This window comes from Camelus bactrianus, chromosome 13 (assembly GCF_048773025.1).
Source record: "Camelus bactrianus isolate YW-2024 breed Bactrian camel chromosome 13, ASM4877302v1, whole genome shotgun sequence".
Taxonomy (NCBI): Eukaryota; Metazoa; Chordata; class Mammalia; order Artiodactyla; family Camelidae; genus Camelus; species Camelus bactrianus.
In genome coordinates, this window is record NC_133551.1 from 74,068,014 (window position 1) to 74,085,684 (window position 17,671).

General features: G+C 43.6%; 1 protein-coding gene and 1 non-coding gene across 5 annotated transcripts in view; both read left to right on the forward strand.

The window, feature by feature from the left end:
- RERE (arginine-glutamic acid dipeptide repeats) overlaps positions 1-17,671 on the forward strand; it is a 366,200-nt gene that overhangs the window by 282,169 nt on the left and 66,360 nt on the right. The gene's annotated exons all lie outside the window — the stretch shown is intronic.
- Positions 8,929-9,000, forward strand: TRNAT-GGU (transfer RNA threonine (anticodon GGU)). Its single transcript has one exon. It is a non-coding gene; the product is annotated as a tRNA-Thr (tRNA).

The window sequence follows — 17,671 nt, forward strand, 5'->3', positions numbered from 1 at the left end:
TAAATTTTATATATTCAGCATAGGGGAAGGCTTAGTTTTATGATATTTATTTTAGGAATGGTCAGATTTCCTGAGTTGTTGAGCATTTTATGTGGTCATTCAAAAAATGTTGATGATAAGAGGGTCCTGTAGGTCATTTAATATAAATCCATCCCTTTTCCTCTTTTTTTTTTTTTGTAAATTTTGTATGAATTTTCCCTCTTGTTGGAACATTATTATAAAATATTAAAGGGGAGTTGAATCCTCACCACCATCTCACAGTTTCCTGGTTTCATACTGTCTTCAGAGCACTTTACCTCATGTACATAAGTCGTTTTATGTTATTGTAAACTTATGTAAATTGAATCATAACATTAGAATTCTCACTTCCTAAAGAAGTCTTAATTGGAAAACTTTTACAGTTTGCTTAGAACCCAAAATATAGACATACTATATTTGGTGCAACACATAGTATGTACTTAGTAAATTTTAAATTGAATCAAAGTAGATTCTTCTCTCTACTGATTACCCCTCCTGTAATTTTAAACTAAACTGATACTGTTTCTTATGAATTGCTTAATTCTTAGATATGAGAGTAGAAAAAATAAGAGAAATATAAATACTGACATATTTCTTGCATGTAAGTAATATACACGTTGCTCATTCCTGTTTGTATTCTTATTATGGTGCATGGTAAAAGTCAGTCGTTAATATTAGAAAAGGAAAAGGTAGATTCAGGTAAAATTTGCCTAATGTTTCAGGTATTAATGAAACAGAACTATTTTTTTCCTGTAATTGACTCCTAGCAGCCTTTGAATCAAACCCTTGTTTAAGGAAGTCGATTGTGTGAATAGAGTGGAGTTTATTGTCAAGTCCTTTTGGAAATGAGACATCAAATTAAAAATCAATTATATGTGCAGAAAAGTTAGTGTAAGGCAATCAGTTCTGTCAACTAGTTTGGAGAAAGATTCTACTGTGTAACAGGCTGTAAAGAGAAACGTACTTTAGAAACCTTTAGTAAATGAAATAGACCAAGCATTAGAAGGGGAGAGATATTTCAAAAATTTATTTCAGTACTTCATGCAGTAGAAGTTGGCCTCTGGGTTAAATCTACAAATTCAGCCATGACCTTGCCTTTCACATACATGGCTTTATTGCTTTCTAGGCTTCCTCTGTGTACTGTGGTCAGAGTTAGTACGCCTGTTTCTTTCTTTTTAAACGTCATTCTTTTTTTCCATTGTCTTTAACCAATATGTTTTTAAGTTCTTTTCCTCAAGCCCTAATTTTAGGTGGTTTGTGGGGGGCGGAGGGTTGTTTTGTTTAGGAAGCCAACAGTAAATTGTGCCATTCTTTGGGGCTCCATGTCTCTGTGTCTATTTGCATGTTCAAGCATGTGTCCGTGTTCAGGCCTTGGGGGCATGGAGAACAGAGCAGAGATCTGGGAACTAACCCCATGTTGAAAATAAGCACACCCTAAATTATTCCTCGCTGCTCAGGATAATCTTTTAAAATCAAAGAGTAATTTTTATGGGACATTTTTCATTTTTGCTTGAAGTGGGGGAATGTTGGGGAGAGTCTTCAGCTTGAAAGATTAATAAATATGAGAGCAGTGGGTTATTGAAAACATGTTTTCCGTCTCATTTTCAAGGGCGTGTGAAAAAAAAATGGAGATAGCGTACACTTTGAGCCACTCTCGATCATCTTTCTCTGTTCACTTAAAAAATGAGAACAAGGCACAAGGGGACTTGAGAGATTGCATTTGTCCCCCCGTAGACAAAGTGGTTATTCTATAAATGAAGAGGATGGAAAACCCTCTCCTACTGCAGTTTCTTAGCAACAGAACTGGAGTCAGCTTTAACATGTACGCATGGAGCACTCTGCGTATAGTGACATTGGGGCCTTACATTTTCACAGCTGAAACATCCTGTGTTAGCCTGGTAACAAGAATTCAGGGCTGGGGGTAGGAAACAAGAAGTGAGGGGAAAAAAAATAGGAAACCTACAATGAGGAGAAGTAAGTCATTTAAGGCTGTCTCCTCTCTCCTGGCATGCTTGTATCTTGAATCTAAAGTCTCTCTTAGGTAGAAGTAGTCATGGCCTCGGTAGCCCCCTAATTGCTGCGTTCATGGAGTGCCAGCCTGGCTTTTCTTATTTCCTAGTAGTGTTTTGTTCTTCTCCTAATACCCTGCCTGCTGTTAAGTGACACTTATGACTGATGTTTGAGCTCTTGTTCTAGGATATTTTTCCAGAGTATATGTATATGGGTAAATTCCAGCATGTTTTTCACACGTATGAAGCAAGGTACTGAGGTGTTAGGGAGCAGAATATGTTTGGTGGTCGTGAGGAAGGAAGACAGTCTGCAGTTGGCCTCACCAGCTCAGCGCCCAGGCCCAGGTCTGTCTGTGCAGCTTTGCATTTCTGGAGTTCCATGCTGGGGCTTGGCAGATGGCAGGTGAGCAGGAAGATAGGATGGCTCCATCACAGTGTTTACCAGGATACTTACTCGGATTTTAGATTACAGGTTGAAACTCTTCATTTATATCATAAATGTCTGTAGAGCACCGGCAGTCCGCCTGGCACCATGTTATGTGCTGGTGGTACAGCAGTGAACGAAACAGACAGAAACCCCTGTCCTCGTGGAGCTGACGGTCTAGTGGGGGAGACAGATGAAAACAAGACGGCTGAGTGACGTACAGCGTGTCGGCTAAGTGCTAGTCTCATATCCCCGGAATGAAGCCCAGGGACCGGAGCACAGCTGATTGTCAGAGAGCGTTGTTTGCGTTTGCCTGGGTTGATTGGAAGAGAAACCTCATGGAGGCGGTTTCCCCTCAGCTCTTCGGATCACTTCAGTGGAATTAGCCAGTTTGGCTGAGCCCGTACACTGATGCAATCAAGGAGGGCCTCTCCTTCGACCTGCTCAGGGCAAGTGCCCATTATGGCTCCAGCAGGATTAACTGGTCACTCCCCTCTTCTCTTCTTCTCAGTAGCTTCCCTTGGAAGGAGCAACCAACCCCCTCCAGTTGTCTGGTTTTATTTTCTAGACTCCAGTTTTAAAAAGCCCATTCTTTGCCAGTGTCACTTAATACTTACTGATCTGTGTGTGAGCTGTTCTGCTGCGAGAGAGTGAGTGATGGGGGGAGAGCACGAGGAAGGGTCAGTAGAGAGCCCAGTGTGAAGCTGGTCACTCCGACTAGCCTACCTTCCCACCAACCCGTCCCTCTTCCCAAAGCAGAATGACCAGTTTGCTCATCTCTTTCTTAAGGGTGCCTGGTTATCTTGGGCAGTCTTTTTTTTATGACTGTGAGATGTGGATAATACATTTTCCTCTCAAGTTTCCTCTAAACCTCCAGTGTGCTCCCACTGTCTGGTCACTTTTGGAATGTTTTCTTCCCTTGCAAAGGGCTGGATCCCATGTAGTTAATCCCAGCAGTAGGAAACCAAAAAACTATCACATAAAAATACCAAAGAACTAATAAGGAGGAGGCCAGGAAAGTTGTAAGTGAAAGAAACAGAAAGTAAGAGAATTGAGCAGAATGACTAAAATCACATCATGTTGCCCAAGGGCTAAAAAGTCAACAACACTGTATTTAATACTTCAGATATATGTCTAGCGCTGTTTTTATTAAAGTATATACTCTGTCAGTCTTGATTATTTTATTAAATGATCAGAAATTATGACCCCCGAGAACAGCAGGAAGATCTCTGCTCTGAAAAGGGGAGGCGGCCCTGGACACGCTGAGTCACTGCTGCTTTGCTGCTGTGCCCCGTGTCCTGCATGGCTGTGCCGTCCAAGTGACACAGGAAAATGTGGGGCGAGAGGAGGGCCACGTCTCAGGTCTCAGTTGAGTCTCTGGGACACGCCCCACCAAGTGTGGATCCTTGACTTCGTGCGGGAAAAAAATTCAAGAGCTAGCCACAGTTGAGTAAAAGTAGATTTATTTAGAAAGATACATACTCCATAGACTGCAGGCTGACTTGGAAGGCGAGGGAGCAAGAGGCCACAAGGCGTGGGGTGGGTGTTTAGTTTAAGGTAAAAGTAGGTACACACTCCATAGACTGAATGCGGTCCCTCTCACTCAGAGGGCAGAGAGGCCTCGAGGTATAGAGGTGGTTAGATTTTAGGGGCTCGGTAACTTCATATGCTAGCAAGTGGGAGGATTATCCCAACTACTTTGGGAAAGGGACAGGGATTCCCAGGAATTCCTCCACCGCCCACTTTCTGACCTTTTAAGGTCGGCCTCGGAACTGTCCTGGCGCCTGTGGGAGTGCCAGTCACCGGTCTAGGGTATTACAGTGAGCGTGTAATGAAGCTCAAGGTCTATTGGGAGTTGAATCTCTGCCATCTTGGTGCTAACTGCTGTGTCATTCCTTGAATGGCTGTGCCCTACCCCCTTCCTTACTGTCTCAGGAGAACATAGAGTGCACAGTGGAAACACAGGCCACTGGAGCTCTGGGGAGGGAAAGGAGATGGGGTCAAGCTCGTTGTTGGGGGGGAGGCGCAGAGGGGCCACCATCAAGAGGAGGCCTGGAGGTTTGAGAGAGAACGCAGACCTGAGGGCCAGAGGGCCTGACAATCCTCAGACCGACAGCACCTTTAAGACCTCAAGGAAGTTGGGTCCCCCCTTGGGTCTTAGCTTTCTTGTCTGAGAAATAAAAGAAGGAAGAGGGAAAGGACGAACCTTGTGATGGTTGGCAGGTGTGTTTGACGAGGAATTTGGACCTGATGCCAGTCTCGGCCTGCTGCCCACCCCCACCCTTTTCCTTCCCAAGTGAAAAGTTAGCAGGTATTTTGCCTAAAGTGAATGGAATCACCTCTGTTTAAGACATCTGGGGGAAAAGGGGTGGGAAGGGATAAAGTGGGAGTTCCAGATGTGCAAATACTAACTACTTTATATAAAATAGATAAAAAACAAACTTCTGTATAGCACAGGGAACTATATTCAATATCTTGTAAAGATAACAAAAAAATATGAAAACAAAACAAAAAAAGAAGTCTGAAAACATGGACACCTGTACACTCACGTGTCCTTTTAGTATTAAGAGTTCTTGGTTTCTCCTTGCAGCTGATTTGTAGGTTTTGACTATAAATGTATTTATTTATTTTATTTTTCTCATCTTTTACATCAGCAATAATGTTTTATTACTGTTTTTAGAACCTAGAACTGTAGAGATGCACTTTAACGAGAATCGCAGGCCCTGCCGGGTGGGAGGGAAGGACCACCGTCTTCAGCGGCTCTGCTTTATGTTACTTCAGCTCCTCTCCTCCTCCTTGCAGCCCTGCATCTTCTCTGGGAACCTCTGTTGCTGAATCTGTCGGGGTGTCACACATTTGCTAATAAGCTGCTTTCCAAATAGGCATGGTCAGCCTAAATTAATCATTTTCTTTATGTAGGGCCTCTAAGTTTTAGGCAGATGATGTAAGCAAGCTTGGTTATCCATTTGAAAGGAAAGTTTTAGAAAATGAATTTAACAAGGTCTTATGAAGCATAAATTTGGGGAACCAGTTGACTCGGACCAAAACCCATCTAACGTTAATCTCAAAACAGAGAAGCTTCGCTTGTAGAAGGCGCTGGGCTCTTGGTGCCTCTGCTCCCAGCCGAGCACCACTTGGGACTCTTGATGCCGTTGATCAAAGCTGTTTGAAACTCTTGAAGCAGCTTAAAGAGTGGGATAGACTCCGAATGTTTGGTATCTTCCCTCTCAGTTCAGTCTGTGGAAATGACATTCTCCAATCTTTTAGCAATAACAAAACTTAGAAATTTATTTTCAGATCATCCTTTGGGATTGCCCAACTTCTTTGTCAGCTTCCCAAGTTTTTGACCTCAGAGCAGCCTGACCTTGGTTGGTTGTTTTCCTCCTTAGAACACTCTGACTTTCTAATCGGCTCACATTTTTCCTCCCTCCCTCCCTCCTTCTGCCCCTCACCTGCCTCCTTTCTTTAAAACTCATGTCAAACATTCCAAGGATTCAATTAGATTATCTTGCTTTTAGGCAGACTTTCAGATGGATCATTCAGTTACTCACACATTTAGAGGAGTCAGTCAGTAAGCATCACACCATATTATCCTCCACTGGCTTGAAATATCTTTAGGCAGCCAAGAATTCCATCATTACGAGGATGTGCATATGTAGGAGAGGCCCCCTCCTTCAGACGGATGTCTTCACCAGAGGGTGGTGGGTTCTCGGAGCGCAGAACCAAACATCATTGTCAGTCTCTAGATAACCAACTTTAGATTCTCCTTAGATAATACGATGCAGGGAATAAGCGAGAGGAAGGGCTGCTTCTTCACCTTGTGTTGAATTTAATTCACTGCATGTCCCTAGCTGCTCTGTGCAGGGCTCTGCTGGGTGCTGGTGAAACCCCTCCAGCGTCCGCTGTTCACTGTCATTGTTCTTCCTCAAGCTGAATCTTGGGTTCCCACTGTTGTTTGTTTGTTCTTCTGTTATTCAAGTGATGTGTTTTGTATTTAGCTTAGTTTTTTAGAAACAGGGTTTAAAAACAATGCTGATTTCTTTATCCAAAAGGAAGGGAACTTCTTGCTGACTTTAGACAAATGAACGTCATCTGTTCTTTAACTGCTAAGATCTCTGCAGGAGTCACCACTAACCTTGATAATTGCCTGGCAGTGTGGCATCCTTGACTGATTTTGGCAGTGGGTGAAAATGAGCACTTGAGTTGGATGTTGCCGCTGCAGGCAGCCTAGCGAGGAAGTAGCAGCCGCACATGGAAAGCCCTTTTTGAGTGCCTCTTCTTCCCCCGGCAGTGTGCTCTGGTCTAGAGGGGCTGGAGGGGTGACCTGGCTGCTTTTTCTGCTCTCCGACAGGGGGTCGGGAAGGACTCTGAGGGGGAAGTGTTATTTCAGAGGAACCCTGAAGGGTGGGTAGGGTTGCACCGGGCACAGCTGACAGAGGTTCATGGAAGAACAAAGGCATAAAAGATCGTGGGTGGGTGGTTAGGAGCCGGTTGCCCAGTTTGAAGGAAGCTGTGGGTATAGGATACCTGATTTAAAGCTACCCAGTCTTTATGGGAAGAAAAGTTTATGTTTAATTGAATAGGAAATAAGGAATAATTACGTATGTTTGGATGTGGGGAGTGATGGGGCTGGGACCGTCATTGACGATGAGTCTGGCAGTAATGGGATGATGAATTGAAGTGTGTAGAGGAAAGAGTCCTGGCTCTGAAACCTGGCTACACATTAGAATCACCTGGAGAACTTGAAAATGCCCCACGCCCAGGCTGCACTGCACCCAGCTGGATCAGACTCTGGGGTGGCACCCAGGTGTCCATGTTCCTGGCTCTGAGAACTGTGGGTCTGGGTAAGGACTGTGGTCCTAGTTAGAGATGTCGAGGGCTCTGTGTTTATAGCAGTAGTTCTCAACCTTGGCACACACTGGAATCACACAGGGAACTTTAACACACATAGACACAGACAGTGGAGTCTTGGGTCCCACCCCGGAGACTGATTTAATTCACCTGGGCTATAGCCAGGACTTTGGGGTTCTCTGTACACTCTAGGTTGAGAAGAACTGAGGTAGAGGTGGTGAGAAGCAAGAGGAGGGACTGACATTGAGAGGCCGTATGGAAATACAGGAAGACTTTTACTATGTGCCAGGTGCTGTTCTGGGCACTTGACGTGAATTGACTCATTTATTGGCATTCTACAAACGAAGAAGCCGCGTCATACACAGGTCGGAGTACTTTCCTGAAGTCACAGACAGATTGGCAGAGCCTGCTTTTCAACCTGGCCTCCGGGTTTCAGAGCCCAGCTCCCAACTTACTACACTGCATGGCCTCTCTAGAGAAGCCTAGCTGAGTGGAGGTGGGAAGCAAGAAGCAGCGGAGAGATGCCCTTCAGATTCTGTGTTTTGGGAGAAGGGAGGAGGCGGATGGTACTGTAATCAAGTTGTGAAACCAGAAGCATTTGCTTTAGGGAAGGAGAGAGTTTATGTTGAATTTGAAGTAACTGTGCAAGATGCAGGTGGGTATTGTGGACAGAAATGAGGGTCTGAAGATAGGAAAGCTTTCTGGTTTGCAGAGAAAGTTCACAGTTGAGGAAACTGGGCTTGAAGAGGTTAATTAGCGTGCTGAGGATATCCGAACTGGTAATTGGCAGAGCCAGGATCTGATGAGGCTGCCAGGGAACACAGTGCCGAGGGAGAAGAGGCTCTTGGGGGATTTTCATGTCAAGGGGCAGAAGGACGGACAGAGTGATGAAGCCACTTGGTATGAAGTCAGAAAAGGAATAGCTCAAAAGGCAGGAGAAAGACTGGGGTTCTGTGTTGTTCAATTTGTTAAACATTATGCTTAACTTAATAGGGAATGAGGGGTAGTTAGTATTTTTTAATGTGGACATGATAGGACTGGGTCTGTGCTTGACATAACTTAATTGCAAGGTTGGGGTCAGAAGTTGGTCCAAGGTCAGGATGCTGAGGCATGTCTAGTAGTGTTGACTGCGTTGCTGACGTAACCGAGGGTGAGTCCCAGGCTGCCTACGGGGCTTGGGGAACCAGGACAGAGACGATAGAGGAGTTGAGGAGCTGGAGGCCACAGTCAAGAAGAAGAGATTTTGTGGGATTCATAGTGGCTGTGCAGTAGTAAATAAAAGAAAATTTCTAGTTTTAGCTCTTAGATTGTTTTACAGATGTCCAGTCATAAGTGGATGGCTAGGGGCCAGGGTACATAGCTCAAGGGGTAGAGTGCGTATTTAGCATGCACGAGGTCCTGGGTTCAGTCCCCAGTATCTCCTCTAAAAATAAATAAATGAACCTAATTACCTCCCCTCCCAACACCCCACCCCCCAAAAAAGTTAAGTGGATGGCTAGTTTGGAAAAAACGGGGGCACCAAGAATTGTGGTTGCAGGGGAAGGGTATAGCTCAGTGGTAGAGCGTGTGCTTAGCATGCACAAGGTTCTGGGTTCAATTCCCAGTACCTCCATTTAAAAGGGGGTGGGGAATATAGCTTGGTGGTAGAGCACGTGCTTGGTATGCACGAGGTCCTGGGTTCAATCCCCAGTGCCTCTTTTAAGGAGGGAAAAAAGAATTGCAGTTGCAAACAGAATATTAGAAGGGCTATGGTTAAGATTTTTCACATTCCTGAGTGTGCTGTCAGAAGATGGGGCTGAGAAAGGGACTTTTAGCCAGATGTAGGTCACTGATTAAGGGGGAGGCTGGCTTGCCTTGGTTGGTTGATGTTATGGTGAGGAAAAGCAGCTGGAGGTGGTAGATGATGTGGTCAGACAGGGCTGTCCCTTTTGGAGTTGCAGAGTGGACCCAGAACTGAACTCCTGGCACTGTATTTGGAGGGGTTGAGAGGGATGTTGTGTGGGTCTTAAAGTGAGGATGCTGAGGGAGGGGGCTTTGAGTATCAGGGCATTTGGAGAGCAGAGAGAGGGAGAGAGAAGATGGTAGGTCTCTGGGGGACATGGTATCAGGAAGTTGTTGGGGTGAGATGCCTGGTCAGAAGCAGTGATGGGGGTGAGGTGACGGGGAGGGTGGGAGGGAAGTTGGTGCTGGTGGTGATCATTCTGGGGCCAATGGGCAGAGAAATGAGTTGGCCCCTCACTACTCTGCAGGATGATGGGCTTCTCGAGGGCCAGTGTGTGTCTCCCAGGGCCCTCCTGTCAGTGGGGCTCAGTATGTGGCAAACTAAATTGAATTAAAGATGGAGGCAAGTGGTGAGAAGGCAAGATTTGTGAATTGAAAAATATTTAGAATTTCAGATGGCAGATTGGAACGTCAGCTCCAGAATGTATTGTGCTTTTTTTGTTTCCTTGTTCACTCAGCAAATATTAGGCTGTGTACTAGGCACTGTCCAAGCTCTGGAGAGAGAAATGCCAGTGGACGCTCTGTTCTCATGGAGCTTGCGTTCTGGTAGGGAACAAGGACAAACACGTTAACACAGGTAAGGTAGTTCAGGTGGGCGCTGTGGAGAAGACAAACCTGCTGCTCTCGGCTCTGAGCAGGGCGGGTGGCTGCTCGCTGCATAGCCCCTCTGGGCAGGCGGTGCCTCGGGCAGTTTAGGTCAGTTCATCAAGAGCGACAGAGGCTTCTCTAATAATCCAAGTTACTTGACCCCCATCCGGTGATCTTTGGGATCATGTCTTCATTGTGTATCAACTGGTCCTTACAGAACCACATAAATGCCTTGAGGACTCAGGAACTTCTGAGAGCTTAGGACTGGGTTTGGCTGGAGGGAGCGGTGGGAACGTTGCTGTGGAAGGAAGGCGGTGCAGCTCTTTCCCGTCAAGCCGTTGCTCCTGTCTTGCATAGACACGCGTTTCTTAGTATGGAGGCCATGAGAACAGGGTGTTTTTAAATGCCAGAAAGAGTCTAAACCTTTTTCATGGTTTTTTGGATTGTGGTTAGGACTAGAAGACAAGGGTCTGGCTCTTGTTCAAACTTTCGCTGATAATCCTGCAGTGGCTTTGGATTTACATTCTCTCTGGTCGGGAGAGAGAGGGTGGGGAGAAGTTGTGCCTGATCCCCAAAGAGGGCTCTGTCTAGCCTTTGGGCTTCCTTTCAGGTGTCACTATGGTTTCCTTTTTATGGATGCTTCTTCAATATGATAAGTTTTATCAAGCAGGACTTAAAGAAAAAAAAAACACATGAAGGAGCTTGATGAGTAAAAAAGATGTATTTCCTTATTATATAGAACACTTCTTTCATCCTTTATTAGGCCATGAGAATTTTTGTTCCCACTGACAGTTGTCCTAGACGATGTTGAGAAGGTCCCACCACCCTGCCTGCCTGTAGCCGGAGCAGCCGCGTCTTCTGCGGCCTGGGAGAGGCTATGAACGCTGACCCCGGGTCCCAGCGCTGTCCCCAAATTAACCAGCGGAAAGAACCCACTGCTGGTGAGCGAGAGTTCCCTGAATGTTTGCTGCCACTGTGTCCTGTTATTTTTTTGGTTTGTGATTTGGTCAAAAACAGGAAACTCTAGTTTCTCATCAGTATTTCTTATCCTACCTCCTACCTCCACTTCTGCTGTTCTCAGATAACTCCCCATCTATCTGTAGAAGACCACCTATTGTGACATAAAGTTTGGTGGAAAAAAACAAAAGTGTTGGTAAGCCTGCTTCTGGTTGAGTCTGTGTCTCAGACCAGTTTTTGAACCCTGGGCAAGTCATTGGTCTTCTCTAAAAAATTAAAGTGGTAACTAAATGATGAGGCCCCTTCTCGCCCTGAAAGGCTTAGGTACTGATAATAGGATTTGTCACTGAAGAAACATTTATTAAATGCCCGACTTACTTGTGCGAAGGACTCTTCCAGGGGCCCCAGACAGGACCTCCCCACCTCAAGGAGATAGGTTCTAATGGCAGTGGTGGTCGTGGTGCCCCAAACCCGGTGCCTGGCCGAATGTGGGAGATTCCAGGGTGGGGCGCACAGAAGGGTGGGAGGACGCGGAGGACGACAGAGCCCAGGCATGAGCTAGCAAGCGTGCTTGTTCAGAGTCACACCAGTGGGCAGTGAAGACACTCAGGAGTCCAAGCCGGACAGTTCAGCGCGAGATCAGCTCCGTGGCAATGTCGCACAGGATCCCTGACAGAGGGTCAGGGTGGAGATGTGGAGGGGGGGAACGCAGGCCAGCGGGGGCAGTGGCGGGGACAGTGGTGGCCGGCGCACGGCACGGGTGCCACCCCCTTCCTTCTTCTTGCCTTTCTCGCAGACATTGTTTAACACAGCACTGTCTACCCCTGAACTGAAATGAAACTCAGAATCTATTTTTTCTTAATATATTTTTATTGAAGTATAGTCTGTTTACAATGTTGTGTTAACTTCTGGTGTACAGCACAATGCTTTAGTCATACAGGATCATTCATGTATTTGTTTTCATATTCTTTTTCACCATAAGTTACTATAAGATGTTGAATATAGTTCCCTGTGTTAATACAGTATGAACTTATTGTTTATTGGATTTTGTGAGGAATCCTCCTGTATTTAGAAGCGAGAGACACCCTGTCAGAGTTCAGCAGGTGTTCTGTGTAATTCAAGGGGTCTGTAGATATAATTCTTGGTGTATTTGTGGGAGAGGGCGAGCTGTGAGTCTCTCTACCCAGCCATTGTGGCTCAGCACCCCCCTCAGAATCCATTTTAACCCAGCTTCTCATCCAGGCACTTGTGCAGGGTGGGCGCTAGGGCCAGAGTGATAGCTGGAGGTCCCGGCGCACTTTAACTGCATGCTGAGGAGTGTGAGCTCTTTATTCTGAAACAGAGAAGTGCCATACTCGGTGCTGGCATTCTAAGAAAGGATGACCTTTATTTACATCAATGGAACAGCAGTTACACAGTGTAGGGTCTTCAGTGGTGCCATCTTTCTGGGGTCTAGAAAGTTTTTAATAAGCCTAGTTTGACTCTGTTAGGTAAAACCAGAGTCTCATAAATCTAGCTGAGTTGTGGAAGCATGGTTGTCCTCCCCAAGAATTCCTGTCTTTTTTTAGGTACAAAGTTAAAGAAAAGATTTCCCCATAAAGCCTCTATAAAAGTTTTGCTTATTAAAAAGATACATACTCCCTCCCGAGTTTAAATTGGCATACACTTTTTTCATCATAAGGATGTAATTTCTAATACATCATGGATACTGTCATTTGAAAATAAAAGTGTCCTATCACTCTTTTAAACACATCCAGTGCATTTTGAATGCCATTGTGATTTATACCCATTATTTATTTTATTTTATTTTATTTTATTTTATTTTATTTTATTTTATTTTATTTTATTTTATTTTATTTTATTTTATTTTATTTTATTTTATTTTATTTTTTAACACCTTTATTGTGGTATGATTCCTGTATGGTAAACTACACATATTTCAGATGAAAAATTTGATGAATTTTGATAGATGTATACACCAATGAAGCCACCACCATAATCAAGATAGCTAACGTTTCCATCACTCCCCAAGAGGTGCAGATCTCAAACTCCCAATTTATCCCTTCTCACCCTGTTTTCTCCCTGGTAACCGTAAGTTTATTCTCTATGTCTGTAAGTCTGTTTCTGTTTTGTAGATAAGTTCATTTGTGTCCTTTTTAAAATATTACACATATAAGTAATATCATATGGTATTTTTCTTTCTCTTTCTGGGTAGTATTCCATTGTATTATGTATGTGTACGTACACACACACACACAGCCTCTTCTTTATCCAGTCTTCTGTCATTAGACATTTAGGTTGCTTTCATGTCTTGACTGATGCTACTGTGAACATTGGGGGGTGTGTATATTTTCAAATTAAAATTTTCTCCAGATGTATGTCCAGGAGTGGGATTGCTGGATCATATGGTAAGTTAATTTTAGTTTTTTAACGAACCTCCATATTGGTTTCCATAGTGGCTACACCAGTTTACATTCCCACCAACAGTGTAGGAGAGACCTATTATCTATTTTAAAAATACATGAATGGGTTCCTTTTTAGCAGTAATATTTTACAGTTTATCTCCCTGCTTTAACTTATATACATAGTAACTTTTCAGTCTAGTTCCCTGTAGACTTTATTCCTGATGTAAAGTATTTTGCGCTTGAGAGTCTATTGTCAGATCAGTCTTTTCCACTCCCTGCAACAGAAGTGTGTGTATCAGTCATGCATGCTTGTTACTTCCTTTAGCAGTAAAGCTCTAAGTGTTAAAAAAAAAAAATCCTTTCTGATTATCTTATCATAATAATTATTAGTGCAAGTTAATCAAAACAAGGTATAAATGTTGATAAAATTTTACTTTTGTTTAATGTTTATTGGAAATTAGATGAGTCATTTTTAAAAGCACATTAGTTCTTTTTTTCATTGAAATATAGTCAATTTACAATGTTGTGTTAAGGTCTAATGTACAACATAGTGATTCATTTATATATATATATATTCCTTCTCATATTCTTTTTCACTTTAGGCCGTTACAGAGTATTGAATATAGTTCCTTTAAACACATTAGTTCTTGGATCAGTATTACTTATTGTTAGAATGAGGCCATGTTCTGCATCAATTTATTTCTTTAAAAAATTTTTTTTTATTATTTTGCATCAATTTTATTCCAGCTCTACTTATTTGTAGATGTAAGTGCTCAGAAATAGATAGGAATGATAGTTTTGTCACTCGGTTATTAAATTCCTTCCATAATCAAAAAATATAATTTATCATCAGGCATGATTTTCAGTAAACTATCAGATGACACCTCCACTTGATCTTCCCTCAATTTTGTTGAAAGAATTGGAAAGTACCTGACTTGCATGAGGCTTCCTATTGTGACCTTAGACTTAGTCACTGTGTCAACATGAACATTAGTGTCTTGAATTGACCCTTTGTTTGGTGCCTGGAGTTTCTGCATCAGGGGCAGTGCCGCCTAGGAGCATTCCAGACTGGAGAGAGGAGTGCCTCTTGTGTATGTAGAGGGAGGAGGGTGATTGCAAAAGGGAAGGTGGGGGAGGACAGCTGCGCCCTCCCTGCGGGGTGTGTTCTCAGGCAGGTGAATTTTAGCAAAGAAAATACGTGAAAGTTGAAGGTTTGGAAAGGAATTCTTTGAAAACTATTTGAGTCCATGTACTCTTAAGAAAGTCTTTTCATGTCTGCCACCCTAGTTTGCAGACCATGGACCCACAAATCTTGCTCGCCAGGCCCACTTATGGGCGCTGGGAAAAACCAGAGAAGATCAGGCCCTGGTAGGATCTGGGCTGGCTGGGTGGAGAGGGCAGCCTGGGAGCCTTACAAACATCTTCCAGGATTCAGTCGGTCAGCCATAGGCATTATACATGGCTTTGGTGATTAAAGGATGAATAAATTACTGCCCTTGCCCTCCAGGAGTTTATAATCTGAGCTCATGTTATAAAACAAAACAAAACAGCCCCCCCCCCCCCCAAAAATGACAGAAGTCAAAATCCTCTACGAGATCTTGTTTAATAAGTTAAAATAAGTTATTAAATGTTTGCATTTTTTAATGTTTTGATAACTAGATTTCAATATAACTGGTTTCCTTTGTAATCTCATTATATTTTAGTCATTTAAAAACCATTTTTAGAAGAGGTTAGGCTTTACCAGACTGCCAAAAGGGCCATGGCACAAAAAAGATGAACTGTGGTCTGAGTGCTGGCCTCTTCCAAATACCACATAGTTTCCAAAGAGCCCTAGACGACCATTTCAATGAAGTGGTTTCATGGAAGGACGCCACCTAGACATTATGCTGGGTAGGACTGTGGTTACTGGCTTGGGGCATGCCCCAGAGATGTGTAAAATGTTGCATTAGACTATCAGACTCAGACCTGGATTAGTCGGCCCTCCCCATCTGCAGATTCTGCATCTGTGGATTCAGCCAACTATAGATGGAAAATATTCAGGGAAAGAAAATTCTAGTAAGTTCCAGAAAGCCAAACTTGAATTTGCTGCACAGCAGCAACTATTTACATAGCATTTACATTATATTAGGTATTGTAAGTAATCTAGAGATGATTTAAAATGTGCATAAGTTATATGCAAATACTCTGCCATTTTATATAAGGGACTTGAGCATCCGTGGATTTTGGTGTCCTGGGGACTCCTGGAACCAGTCCTCTCCAGATACTGAGGAACAGCTGTATTATCAAGCATTATCTGAAGGATATTAGTCTCTCTTTTAATTCAGTTTACTGTCAAGCATTAGGGAATCATCCCCAGAATCGCCAGGGGGGCATGGTTCTCAAGGGTCATTGGCGCCCCCCGCCCCCGCACCTTCCACCTTAAGAAATCGAGTGAGGGAGAAAACTGTCATTGACTCTAGATTGCGTTTGGTAACAGTTGAGTGTGTTCTTGGTTTTATCATTAAGTAATCTGAACCCATGGCTTCTTGGTTATTGTTTGGTTTGTTTCTTTAACATCTCAATATTCATTACTTTCTTCCCAGCATTTTCTTAGGCAAGTGATTGGCTCCACGCACCAGGTCCCCTGACTTGAAGCTGCAGAGCTGCATTTAGATCAGGTTTCTTGCATGCTGCTGACTTTATCTCATTTACAGTATCAGATTTCTGTTGCCATACACTGTGTGATCTGGGCCTCCCCACAGCTTTTTAACAATTAGTAATCGAGCAGGAAGTGTGTTTTTATTACAGTTGCCTTTTGAGTTTGATTTTACAATCGTGTAGTGTTTGGCCGAGAGCAGAGGTGGGGAAGTGGCCCTCTGAAACACATTTTTGACAGAGAGAAGTCTGTTGTTTCAGCCGCTTGGCTATCTGTCAGCAGTTCTCAGACTTCCCCCTTGTGCTGGTTGCCTGGCAACCTGGGGCTGGAGCAATCAAACCGTGGCCAGTGCTTTTCCAAGCCCAGATTGGGAGATGATTTATTGGTGGAACTGTAAGCACAGTAAACCCAGGCCTCAGAAATGGACCTTTTTTTCCTCTCTCTTTTTTAAACCAGTTTATAAAAACCACATCAAGAAAAAATAAGAGGGAAAGAATATCGACTGGAGGATTTTGTAGCAAAAATTTTAAAGAATAAAATTGAGGCCTATAGTGAGCTTGTTATTACGTGTCTATCCACATGTGTATAGGATGATATTTTTACTTATGTGGATTATTACCCTTTTTCCCTTTTATTTTACTGGAACACTCAGCATTGTAAAAGTTAGTGCTTTTTTTGGGTAAATTAGGATACTTGGGATGTCATCTTACCATGAGAAACCTAGCCCAGGAAATGTTCATGCCTCGCCTGGGGTCATCGGTGAAGCTTTGGTAGAATCAGGCACAGAACCAGAGCCCAGCTTTGCTGATGCCTGTGTCCATATTCTGGATTTAATGCAGTAAGCATACAATGCTGATTGCTCTTCTCCCTATGTTTCAAAATTAGCTGAAAACTCCAAAGACCCTGCATTACTGTGTGCTGTGTTAAGGGTGCTTAAATGGTCTTCCCCTGCATATGTGTGTGGAGTCGGTGTGGGCAAGGGAAAGCTGTCCTTGTAGGACAGATCAATTCTGAACTTTCAGATTCTTACTACTTTCTGCTTCTGCCTCCCCTACCCCCAGTGTATAATTATAACTTTTTAACTTTGAAAATTATCCCATATTGATTAATGTTTGCTATAGAAGTGAGTTTTAAAGCTCTTTTGGCGGGGAGAGTATAGCTCAGTTGGTAGAGCACGGGCTTAGCATGCACAGGGTCCTGGGTTCAATCCCCAGCACCTCCATCAAAAATAAATAAATAAAAACTTAACTCCCCTGCCCCCCAGAAGCTCTTTTTGAGGATCCTCCTGCATAGAGTCTCAAATACACCCTCCAGTATTGCAAATGAGGAATATTTTGGGAGGCATTCTGCATGGGGGGGGAGGGGACAGAAGAGCCTCAGCCTGATTTAGCAGGCTAAGCATTTCCTAAGCATTTCTTTTTGTAAAATTTTAAGGAAATACTTTGAAGCTGAGATTCCACTCTGCATGCTGCCCAGAGTATCCAACTGTGTATGTAAATGCACTATTACTATATTTGTATTCCTTATAAATATACAGATCGAATCTGTTTGTATGTGTAATTTACACACAGCTGTGTTCATGCTCCCTTAATACCAATATTTTCAGCAAGAGTGAGGTATCCTGGGAGTGCTGTTTCAAACAAAAGCCAGCAGAGCAGCCTCAAGGCAGGGCCATTATCAGCCCCTGATGTGGAGAGAAACACACACACACACACACACACACACACACACACACACACACACACACACACACACACACACACACACACACACACACACACAC